An 11,837-nucleotide genomic window follows, 5' to 3' on the forward strand; every position below is an offset into this window, starting at 1 on the left:
AACTTTTGTAGCATCTCTTCTTGCTTCTTAGAGGTTTGGGTATAGTTGGGTAATTGTTTTATTGTGATGTAATTTAAGAAGAAGGTTTTGATGGTTGACAGTGTCAAAAGCCTTACGCAGGTCCACAAATAACCCAACAGGAAACTCCTTTTTTATCAAGAGCTGCGTGAATTAAGTTAATCATACTAATAAGTGCATCGTTAGTGCTTTTTTTGGATCTGAAGCCATATTGACAAGAGCTAAGTATATTGTGTTTGGCTAGAAAAGAGTAAAGCTGCTTGTAGATTAGTTTTTCGAATATTTTTGACAAGTTAGGCAGGATTGATATAGGTCTGTAGTTGTTAACATCTGTGAGATCACCACATTTGTGGACAGGGGTTACTCTTGCTTTTTTTAGAATGTCAGGAAAGGTTTGGAATTCAAGTGACTTGTTGAAGAGCAATGCAATAGCAGGGGCTAGAGATCTGGAGGCTTTTTTGTAAATTAAAGTTGGTATCTCCTCGAGGGCACTAGACTTGGTTTTAAGGGAAAGGATTATTTCATTGACATCAGTGGAACTAGTAGGCTTTAGGTACAGAGACTGTGGATAGTTACCTGTAAGATAGTCCTAAACATCAGTACAGGAAGATGGAATATCATTTGCAAGGGATGACCCAATGGAAGAGAAGAACCTATTGAACTCAATAGCAGAATCAGAGGCTGAAAGCTGACCAACGTTATTGGAAAGGAGTGTTGGTTTGTTATTTAAAATCTTCTTTGATCCCAATATTTGTGAAATTGTGCTCCAAGTTTTTTTAATGTTGCTCTTTATTTGGGTAAATTTATCTTCATAGTATTTAGTTTTGGCTCGTCTAATTATTTTAGATAGCAATAACGAGTAATTCTTTGAGAATTCTTTGGAGACTGTTCCTAGCCTATACTTCTTCTCAAGGTCGTGTTTTTTGTTAATGGATTTAAGTATTCCCTTTGTAAGCCAAGGATTGTTAAGTCTTTTGCTTGTGACTTGTTTTGTAAGCATAGGACAGTGGGTGTTATAAAGGCTAAGAGTTGTTTGTAGAAAAGATTGCACTGCTAGGTTGATGTCCCCTATGTTCCCTAACTCGGACTCCCAGTTGACATTATCAGCAGCAGTTATAAAATTGTTTATAGCAGTTTCATTGTGCAGCCTAAAGCTTAACTCCCTTGTCTCTAGAGGTGGTTTGCTAATGTTAGTTAAGAGAAATGTGGGGTAATGGTCTGTAGTGCTATCGGTGATTATACCTGAAGTAAGCGGAGAGGTTATGTTGGTCCAGATGTGATCTAGAGTCGTAGCAGTACTATCAGTGATTCTAGTTGGTCTAGTGATTAAGGGTATGAGGAAGCAGGAATTCATACAGTTGAGGAAGCTAACAGCAGTAGGGTGTTCAGGCTCGCAGAGGTCAATATTAAAGTCCCCTGCGATAATTAGATGGTTTTTGTTCAATCTGTTATCTAGTATTAGATTTCTAAGGTTTGAGTTGAATTCAGACACATCAGTGTTAGGAATTCTATAGACTGCACCCACAGACACGACAGACTCGGCACCATTGACTCTGAAACTGGCGAAGATATACTCCCCACAGCAGTCTCTAGTTCTAATTATTTTTAAGCATGTTAATTCTTGGTGGTAATAAAGAGCAGTGCCGCCACCTCTCTGCATTTGACGACAGTTGTGAATTGCCGTGTAGTTAGGCATGTTAAAGAGTTGAGTATTATCCTCTTTCCTGGAATCCTGGAATCTCTTGTTGAGTTCTTCACACACCTCCTTGTCATTCTCTGTGTATCTGTTATCCCCTTTTCGCAGCTTCATCACTTGTTCCTTCACTGCTGTTTTCCTCCTGATGTGGCTGTGGAGCAGCTTTGGTTGGGTCTTGGCTTTACTCACGCTGTCATTTTCAAACTGTCCCTCTGCTTTCCTCCTCACTCTGAGGTACTCATTTCTGGCCCTCTGGTATCTCTCCCTGCTCTCTGGTGTTCTGATATTTCTGTAGTTTCTCCATGATCTTTTACTCAGTTGCTTCGCTACCTTGCATTCCTGGTTGAACCATGGGTTTTTCTGTTGTTTTTCGTTTTTCTCCTTTTCTCCTAGAACTCCTTGGGGTTCTACTACCCAAAATCATTTACGTCCTCTAATCACTCAACACAAAGCTGCTATTAGGACAATATCCAACTCTGGCCCCAGACATCACTCGGTACCCCTACTCAAATCTCTGAATATGTTAGATATTAAGTCACTGCACATTCTCTCATGTGTATTATACATATATAAAACGCTGAACTGTAATGCCAATCCTGACCTCAAAAGCTTTATTGAAGGTTGTAACAACCCATGAGCACCACACCAGAAATAAATAGTTTTGATATTCCTAGAGTACGACTTAATCAATCTAGAAATGCTCTACAAATCAAGGGACCCAGAATGTGGAATGACCTTCCCAACCATGTTAAAGACTGTACCTCTCTCAACCAGTTTAAGATAAAAACGAAGCACTACCTAATAAATTCCCTGTAACCTACCTTACCCCTCTATTGTCAACCAATGTCTGTTTTTTTTTTTAAATGACGCTGTTTGTCGACCGAATTATATTTGTGATGCTTTTTCAGCCATGTTCTCCCCTTTTTAACTCTTTTTTTATTTGTTCTCAACTCATTTTATTCCTTATGCTCAATTAGTATTAAGCTTTAGTCATTTAAGTTTTTCATGCCCGAAACGCTTTGCGTAATAGTAGCTTTAGGCATTGTATGTACTAGCCCTATCTATAAAGCCATCACTCTTTGTAAAATCTCTTGTATGTATGTACCTTACCTAAATAAACATTTGATTTGATTTGATTTGATTTGATTTGATTTGATTTGATTTGATTTTGGACAGGGATAAACCTGTCTGCAGCTTCCTGGCACTTCTGGGTGACAAAATCCATCATGACCTGCACTTTCTTGTCTCTAAGTTCTGTTTCCCATGGTATTCCCCTGAGGAAGTTCCTCATCTCGTCATATTTTCCTCTTCGTAATTCAGTCTTTTTCCCTCCGATCTCATCCTTGGATAGGTTATCTCTACCTCCACCAAGTACTCAAAGGTCAGTACACTGTGGTCACTCATTCCTATGGGGGCTTCAACTTTGACTTCCCTTATTTCTGACTCATTCAGGGTGAATATCAAGTCGAGTCTAGCTGGTTCATCATAGCCCCTCACTCTTGTGGGTTCCTTGACATGCTGGCTCAGAAAATTCCTTGTTGCCACTTCCAAGAGTTTAGCTCTCCACGTATCTGCACCACCATGTGGATCCCCATTCTCCCAGTCTATCTTTCCATTGTTGAAATCGCCCATGATTAAGAGTCTTGAGCCATTCCTGCAGGCAACTGAAGCTGCTCTCTTTATTATATTAATGGTTGCCATGTTGTTCCTATCAAACTCCTGTCTAGGTCTTCTGTCATTTAGGGGAGGGTTGTAAATGACTGTCACTATTATCTTAGGTCCACCCATTGTTATAGTTCCTGTTATGTAGTCTCTGAATCCGTCACAGCCCGGAATTTCCATGTACTCACCTAGTTGTGTTTGTGGGGGTTGAGCTCTGGCTCTTTGGTCCCGCCTCTCAACCGTCAATCAACAGGTGTACAGATTCCTGAGCCTATTGGGCTCTATCATATCTACGCTTGAAACTGTGTATGGAGTCAGCCTCCACCACATCACTTCCTAATGCATTCCATTTGTCAACCACTCTGACACTAAAAAAGTTCTTCCTAATATCTCTGTGGCTCATTTGGGCACTCAGTTTCCACCTGTGTCCCCTTGTGCGTGTGCCCCTTGTGTTAATAGCCTGTCTTTATCTACCCTATCAATTCCCTTCAGAATCTTGAATGTGGTGATCATGTCCCCCCTAACTCTTCTGTCTTCCAGCGAAGTGAGGTTTAATTCCCGTAGTCTCTCCTCGTAACTCATACCTCTCAGCTCGGGTACTAGTCTGGTGGCAAACCTTTGAACCTTTTCCAGTTTAGTCTTATCCTTGACTAGATATGGACTCCATGCTGGGGCTGCATACTCCAGGATTGGCCTGACATATGTGGTATACAAAGTTCTGAATGATTCTTTACACAAGTTTCTGAATGCCGTTCGTATGTTGGCCAGCCTGGCATATGCCACTGATGTTATCCTCTTGATATGTGCTGCAGGAGACAGGTCTGACGTGATATCAACCCCCAAGTCTTTTTCTTTCTCTGACTCCTGAAGAATTTTCACTCCCAGATGATACCTTGTATCTGGCCTCCTGCTCCCTACACCAATCTTCATTACATTACATTTGGTTGGGTTAAACTCTAACAACCATTTGTTCGACCATTCCTTCAGCTTGTCTAGGTCTTCTTGAAGCCTCAAACAGTCCTCTTCTATTTTAATCCTTCTCATAATTTTGGCATCGTCCGCAAACATTGAGAGAAATGAATCGATACCCTCCGGGAGATCATTTACATATATCAGAAACAAGATAGGACCGCGTACAGAGCCCTGTGGGACTCCACTGGTGACTTCACGCCAATCGGAGGTCTCACCCCTCAACGTAACTCTCTGCTTCCTATTGCTTAGGTACTCCCTTATCCACTGGAGCACCTTACCAGCTACACCTGCCTGTCTCTCCAGCTTATGTACCAGCCTCTTATGCGGTACTGTATCAAAGGCTTTCCGACAATCCAAGAAAATGCAGTCCGCCCAGCCCTCTCTTTCTTGCTTAATCTTTGTCACCTGATCGTAGAATTCTATCAAGCCTGTAAGGCAAGATTTACCCTCCGTGAACCCATGTTGGCGATTTGTCACGAAGTCCCTTCTCTCCAGATCTGTTACCAGGTTTTTTCTCACGATCTTCTCCATCACCTTGCATGGTATACAAGTCAAGGACACTGGCCTGTAGTTCAGTGCCTCTTGCCTGTCGCCCTTTTTGTATATTGGGACCACATTCGCCGTCTTCCATATTTCTGGTAGGTCTCCCATCTCCAGTGACTTACTATACACTATAGAGAGTGGCAAGCAAAGTGCCTCTGCACACTCTTTCAGTATCCATGGTGAGATCCCGTCTGGACCAACAGCCTTTCTAACATCCAGATCCAGCAGGTGTCTCTTGACCTCCTCTCTCGTAATTTCGAACTCTTCCAAGGCCGCCTGGTTTACCTCCCTTTCTCCTAGCACAGTGACCTCACCTTGTTCTATTGTGAAGACCTCCTGGAACCTCTTGTTGAGTTCTTCATACACCTCTTTGCCATTCTCTGTATACCTGTCCTCGCCTGTTCTAAGTTTCAATACCTGTTCTTTCACTGTTGTTTTCCTTCTGATGTGACTGTGGAGTAGCTTTGGTTCGGTCTTGGCTTTGTTTGCTATTTCATCTTCAAAACTTTTCTCTGCTTCGCTCCTCACCCTGACATACTCATTCCTGGTTCTATGGTATCTCTCTCTGCTTTCTGGTGTTCTGTTATTCCGGAAGTTCCTCCACGCCCTTTTGTTCAGTTTCTTCGCTTCCATACATGCCCTATTATACCATGGATTCTTTTGTTGCTTCACGGATTTTTCCCTTTGGGCCGGGATGAACCTCTTTACTGCCTCCTGACACTTTTGGGAAACATAGTCCATCATACCCTGTACAGACTTATCTCTGAGGTCTGTGTCCCAAGGTATTTCACTTAGGAAACTTCTCATCCGTTCATAATTTTCGGTATGCCAGCCTTTTGAATCCTAGTTCTTTTTTGGGGGAGATAATTCCTAGCTCTACCAGGTACTCAAAGTTCAATACACTGTGGTCACTCATTCCCAAGGGCGCTTCCATCTTAACTTCCCTTATATCCCACTCATTTAGGGTAAATATCAAATCAAGCATTGCTGGTTCATCTTCTCCTCTCATTCTTGTTGGTTCCTTGATGTGCTGGCTAAGAAAGTTTCTTGTTGCCACGTCCAGCAGCTTAGCTCTCCATGTTTCTGGTCATCTATGCGGGCCTTTGTTCTCCCAATATATCTTCCCATGGTTGATGTCTCCCATAATTAGTAGTCCAGATCCATTCCTGCTAGCAACAGAAGCTGCTCTTTCTATTATGTTAATGGTGGCCATGTTGTTTCTATCATATTCCTGTCTGGGTCTTCTGTCATTTGGTGGTGGATTATATATGACTACTACTATAATTTTTTTCCCTCCATTTGTTACGGTACCTGCTATGTAGTCACTGAAATCTTCACAGCCCTGAATATCCATCTCCTCAAAATCCCAGCCTTTTCTTACCAGCAGAGCTACGCCACCACCACCTCTTCCTTCCCTCTCTTTCCTCATAACATAATAGTCCTGTGGGAACATTGCATTTGTTATCGTTTTTGTTAGCTTTGTTTCTGTGAGGGCTATTATGTCTGGGTTTTCCTCTAGTACCCGTTCTCCACGCTCATTTGCTTTATTTGTAATTCCATCTATGTTAGTGTATATTGCCTTGAGACTCACTTTCTTTTGTCCCTTCTCAAATCGCCTCCTTGGTGAGTGTCCTGCTGGTGGGGGAAGCTGTTCCATGGGTGTGAGGTCCTGTGAGGTGGATAACAGGGTCTCATAGGATACTGGGATGAGGGGCGGGGGATCCTGTGAAAGGGGAGGGACAGGGAGGGTATGGGGTGAGAGGGAAGGGAGGACAGGAAAGAAAGGGGAGGAGGGAGGACAGGAAGGAAAGCGGGGGAGGGAGGACTCGGCGGGAGGAGGGGAGGGGGTAGAAAGGTAGGGATTGGGTGTGGGGGGAGGGAGATTTGGCTGAACATTTGAGTGGGGGCAGGGAGAGTTCGGGTAGGGGGGTTTTCTATGCAGAGGAGGGTGTCGGGGTTGTCCTTCCCTCTGGTGTTACTGAGTAGCTGGTTGTGGGATCCCCCTCGCCTCTGGGGGTGTTGTGTTGGGAGCTGTGACTTCCTGGTTTTCCCCTCTCGACCTGCGCCTCTTCCTTGCTTCTGCCGCCACGGCTCTCTCCTCCCGTGTCATGTCTCTCTGGAGGAATACATTTTTGAATTTTCCCACGTTTTTCAGTGAGCTCTTCTTTGATAGAATCTTCTCCTTTGTGCTCTCGTATGTATGTATGTATGAGAGCGTGTACATATGTATACAACATTAATAATTTTGTAACTAACGTCAAAATTGTTATTTGCTTAGCTAAACGAACTAGAGGGTTCAGTACCTGAACCGATTATGTGCCTCTGTAATTCTTTACAGCACCGCCCACGGGATGGGTATGGGGTGCATAATAAAGGGGAAGTGGCTCAAATAGCCTCGGCTATCACTTCCTTTTGACGGCCGTGATGGTCAAGCGGATTAAGGCGCCCTGTAGTTACCAGTTGCGTTGCTTCTGGGAGTATGGGTTCGAGTCACTTCTGGGGTATGAGTTTTCATTCGCATATAGTCCTGGGGACCATTCAGGCTTGTTCGCATTTGTGTTCCTCACGTGTGCCCCAAAGAATGAGGTGATTTGGTGAAATGCTATGCCCAAGATTACCATCCGAGTTGCCGTCGGGGAAGTGGCTCAAATAGCCTCGGCTATCACTTCCTTTTGACGGCCGTGATGGTCAAGCGGATTAAGGCGCCCTGTAGTTACCAGTTGCGTTGCTTCTGGGAGTATGGGTTCGAGTCACTTCTGGGGTGTGAGTTTTCATTCGCATATAGTCCTGGGGACCATTCAGGCTTGTTCGCATTTGTGTTCCTCACGTGTGCCCCAAAGAATGAGGTGATTTGGTGAAATGCTATGCCCAAGATTACCATCCGAGTTGCCGTCGGGGAAGTGGCTCAAATAGCCTCGGCTATCACTTCCTTTTGACGGCCGTGATGGTCAAGCGGATTAAGGCGCCCTGTAGTTACCAGTTGCGTTGCTTCTGGGAGTATGGGTTCGAGTCACTTCTGGGGTGTGAGTTTTCATTCGCATATAGTCCTGGGGACCATTCAGGCTTGTTCGCATTTGTGTTCCTCACGTGTGCCCCAAAGAATGAGGTGATTTGGTGAAATGCTATGCCCAAGATTACCATCCGAGTTGCCGTCGGGGAAGTGGCTCAAATAGCCTCGGCTATCACTTCCTTTTGACGGCCGTGATGGTCAAGCGGATTAAGGCGCCCTGTAGTTACCAGTTGCGTTGCTTCTGGGAGTATGGGTTCGAGTCACTTCTGGGGTGTGAGTTTTCATTCGCATATAGTCCTGGGGACCATTCAGGCTTGTTCGCATATATTTATATATATATATATATATATATATATATATATATATATATATATATATATATATATATAACTGAAAACTCACACCCCAGAAGTGACTCGAACCCATACTCCCAGGAGCAACGCAACTGGTATGTACAAGACGCCTTAATCCACTTGACTATCACGACCGGACAAAATGAGGTGATAGCCGAGGCTATTTGAACCACCCCACCGCCGGCACTCGGATAGTAATCTTGGGCATAGCATTTTACCAAATCACCTCATTCTTTGGGGCACACGTGAGGAACACAAATGCGAACAAGCCTGAATGGTCCCCAGGACAATATGCAACTGAAAACTCACACCCTAGAAGTGACTCGAACCCATACTCCCAGGAGCAACGCAACTGGTATGTACAAAACGCCTTAATCCACTTGACCATCACGACCGGACAAAATGAGGTCATAGCCGAGGCTATTTGAACCACCCCACCGCCGGCACTCGGATAGTAATCTTGGGCATAGCATTTTACCAAATCACCTCATTCTTTGGGGCACACGTGAGGAACACAAATGCGAACAAGCCTGAATGGTCCCCAGGACAATATGCAACTGAAAACTCACACCCCAGAAGTGACTCGAACCCATACTCCCAGGAGCAACGCAACTGGTATGTACAAGACGCCTTAATCCACTTGACCATCACGACCGGACAAAATGAGGTGATAGCCGAGGCTATTTGAACCACCCCACCGCCGGCACTCGGGTAGTAATTTTAATTAATAATTAAATAGATACTCATTTTGTCCGGTCGTGATGGTCAAGTGGATTAAGGCGTCTTGTACATACCAGTTGCGTTGCTCCTGGGAGTATGGGTTCGAGTCACTTCTGGGGTGTGAGTTTTCAGTTGCATATTGTCCTGGGGACCATTCAGGCTTGTTCGCATTTGTGTTCCTCACGTGTGCCCCAAAGAATGAGGTGATTTGGTAAAATGCTATGCCCAAGATTACTATCCGAGTGCCGGCGGTGGGGTGGTTCAAATAGCCTCGGCTATCACCTCATTTTACCTGCTACCAAAATATACTAATATATATATATATATATATATATATATATATATATATATATATATATATATATATATATATATATATAAATATATATATATATATATATATATATATATATATATATATATATATATATATATATATATATATATATATATATATATATATATATATATATATATATATATATTACGAATATATATATTTTTATATATTTATATTATATATTATTTATATTATATATTTATATTATTTATATTATAAATATATTTATAATATATTTTTTCTTTAAAGAGCGCTGTTTGTCGACATAATTGTATTTGTGCTGCTTTTTCATCTATGTTTTCATTTCTTGTTTTTATTCTACTCATTATGCTCAATTAGTATTAAGCTTGTCATTTAAGTTTATCATGCCCGAAACGCTTTGCGTAATAGTGGCTTTAGGCATTGTATGTACTAGCTCTACCTATAAGTCAAACAATCCTTGTAAATATTTTTTGTATGTATGTACCTTACCTAAATAAAATTGTATTGTATTGTATTGAATATCTGGCGAAAATGAACCTCATACTCTCTGACCAAACTAAGTTCCAAAGGGTAATGAAGGACACTACAGCCGAATTAAAAGCAAAGGTCAACAAACTGATCGAAACTGTGAACGCCAAGAAATCCGGACTCCACCTGCCAAAGATCATTGGGGAATATAAACCTGGATATGCGTATGGAAATGTCAAGACACACAAGCCTGGAAACCCACTTCGGCCAATCATTAGCCAGATACCCACACCCACGTACAGACTGGCGAAGCGACTCAACGGCCTGCTGACTCCTTATGTTCCTTGTGCCTTCAGCCTGAAGTCTCCAAAGGAATTTGTTGACTTACTGCGGGGCACACGGGCCACAGGGATAAGAGCCTCGTTGGACGTAGAATCGCTGTTTACCAACGTACCTGTGGACGAGACAATCGGGATGATAGCCGACAGAGTGTATCGTGATCCAGCCTGTAATCCTTTTGACATACCAGAAAATATTCTGAGGAAACTACTCCAAGCTTGTACTAAAGAGGCACCCTTCTTGAGCCCGGATGGGCACATGTATAATAATAATAATAATAATAATAATCTTTATTTAGGTAAGGTACATACATAAAGAGATTTACAAAGTTTGTTGGCTTTATAGAAAGAGCTAGTACATACAATGCCTAAAGCCACTATTACGCAAAGCGTAAGTAGATGGGGTCGCCATGGGTTCTCCCCTAGGTGTCCTGTTTGCAAACTTCTACATGGGTACCATCGAGCAAAAAGTCTTAGTCGACATGAACTTGAAACCGGCCATATACTGCAGGTATGTTGACGAGATTTTTACACAGGTACCTGATGTCAGACATCTGCAGGAGCTGAAGGAGGCATTTGAGCAGAGTTCCGTGCTGCATTTTACTTACGAGATGGAAAAGGATGGGAAGCTGCCCTTTCTAGATGTAACAGTCATGGAAAAGAGCGGAGGTTTCCACACTGCAGTCTACACTAAGGAAACGAACATAGGAATGTGCCTAAATGCCAACAGCGACTGCCCAGACAGGTACAAGAGGAGTGTTGTTAACGCATACGTCGACCGTGCTCTCAGCCACAGCTCAGAATGGAAGCAAGTCGACGAAGAACTCTGTAGGATAAAGCAGGTCCTAGTCAACAACGGCTTCTCCAATGGTTTCGTCGAAGACATCATAAGAAGGAAAGTGAAACGCCATGCAACCTCTGAAGAGACAACTAACACAACACCTATACCCCCTATTAGACTATTTTACAGGAACTTCTTTTCCACAGCTCATAAAACGGAGGAAAGGGTCCTGAAAGATATTGTTAATAGAAACGTTATCCCTACAGACAAAAGTCAGAGGATACAACTGACGATTTACTATAAAACCAGAAAAACGGCCAGCCTACTCATGAGAAACTCTCCAGACACAAAACAGAACGCTTTAAAAGAGACTGACGTCGTCTATGCCTTCAAATGCCCTCTTGGGGACTGTAAGCTCAAAAAAAAACAGTAAATAGGCAAGACAACAACATCTCTTTCTAGGCGTTTAACGATGCATAAGCAACAGGGCTCCATTAAGGAACATATAATCTCTTCCCACAACCAAACCATCGCCAGAGAAATCCTAGTATCAACACAGAAATCATCGATAGATACAGCGATAGCAGGCGGCTTGACGTTTGCGAGGCATTACACATCAAGAAGTCAACATCAGCAATCAACAGCCAATTAATGCACAACTATATTCTACCCACCTCAAGACTCCGCTCCAATATAGAAGCATCAAGAAATAGGCTTTCTACAATCACTTCTATTCAATACCCATTGTTTCATGTTCTGGCTTGTGTTGATGAAATTAATACCTTATTAAATACCACCTCACCCCATCCACCTCACTCAAATGTAGATATAAACAAAATCGGAGATGTGTAAGTTCTATTCAGTTGTGTATGTGTTAACTAAAGTCTTTGAAAATGTAATAAGTTTTACGAAACGCGCTCAAGTGTCGCGTCAGACTAGAAATAAAAATGAATT

The sequence above is a fragment of the Procambarus clarkii genome, chromosome 37 (genome assembly GCF_040958095.1).
Source record: "Procambarus clarkii isolate CNS0578487 chromosome 37, FALCON_Pclarkii_2.0, whole genome shotgun sequence".
Classification (NCBI taxonomy): domain Eukaryota; kingdom Metazoa; phylum Arthropoda; class Malacostraca; order Decapoda; family Cambaridae; genus Procambarus; species Procambarus clarkii.